The sequence below is a fragment of the Trachemys scripta genome, chromosome 1, assembly GCF_013100865.1.
Source record: "Trachemys scripta elegans isolate TJP31775 chromosome 1, CAS_Tse_1.0, whole genome shotgun sequence".
In the NCBI taxonomy this organism is placed as follows: domain Eukaryota; kingdom Metazoa; phylum Chordata; order Testudines; family Emydidae; genus Trachemys; species Trachemys scripta.
Genome location: NC_048298.1, coordinates 149,642,802 through 149,643,341, shown reverse-complemented (window position 1 = coordinate 149,643,341; position 540 = coordinate 149,642,802).

The following is a 540-nucleotide window of genomic DNA, read 5'->3' as shown; positions in this document are numbered from 1 at the left end:
GGCATTGAAGGGAAGATCTACCCTGCTGGCTGGAAGACAAGGAAGTGAATAGGTGACAGACAGCTACCGGGCTCTGGACTAGTCTGGGGCAAATGAGCTGTGCACAAGTGTATCCCAAGGCAGGTCTGACTGCCATGAAGAATAGCTTGTAAAAGCCATGGGAGCATAGGATGAGCCCTTATTGCAGGAGTGCAGACTTTGCTTAAAGGGTCCATAAAGACTGCACCTAATCGGCAGTAAACTAGGGTTACCATATTTCAGCGAGCAAAAAAGAGGACGGGAGAAGCCCCGCCCTAGCCCCGCCCCTGCCCCTCCCACTTCCTGCCCCCCCTGACCTCCCAACCCTCCCCCCGTTCCTTGTCCCCTGACTACCCCCTCCTGGGACCCCTGCCCCTAACTGCCCCCCAGGACTATCTAAGCCTCCCTGCCTCTTGTCCCCTGACTGCCCCCACCTTTATCCACACCCCCACCCCCAGACAGACCCCTGGGACTCCCACGCCCCATCCAACCACTCCCCACCCCCTGACAGCCCCCCCCCCC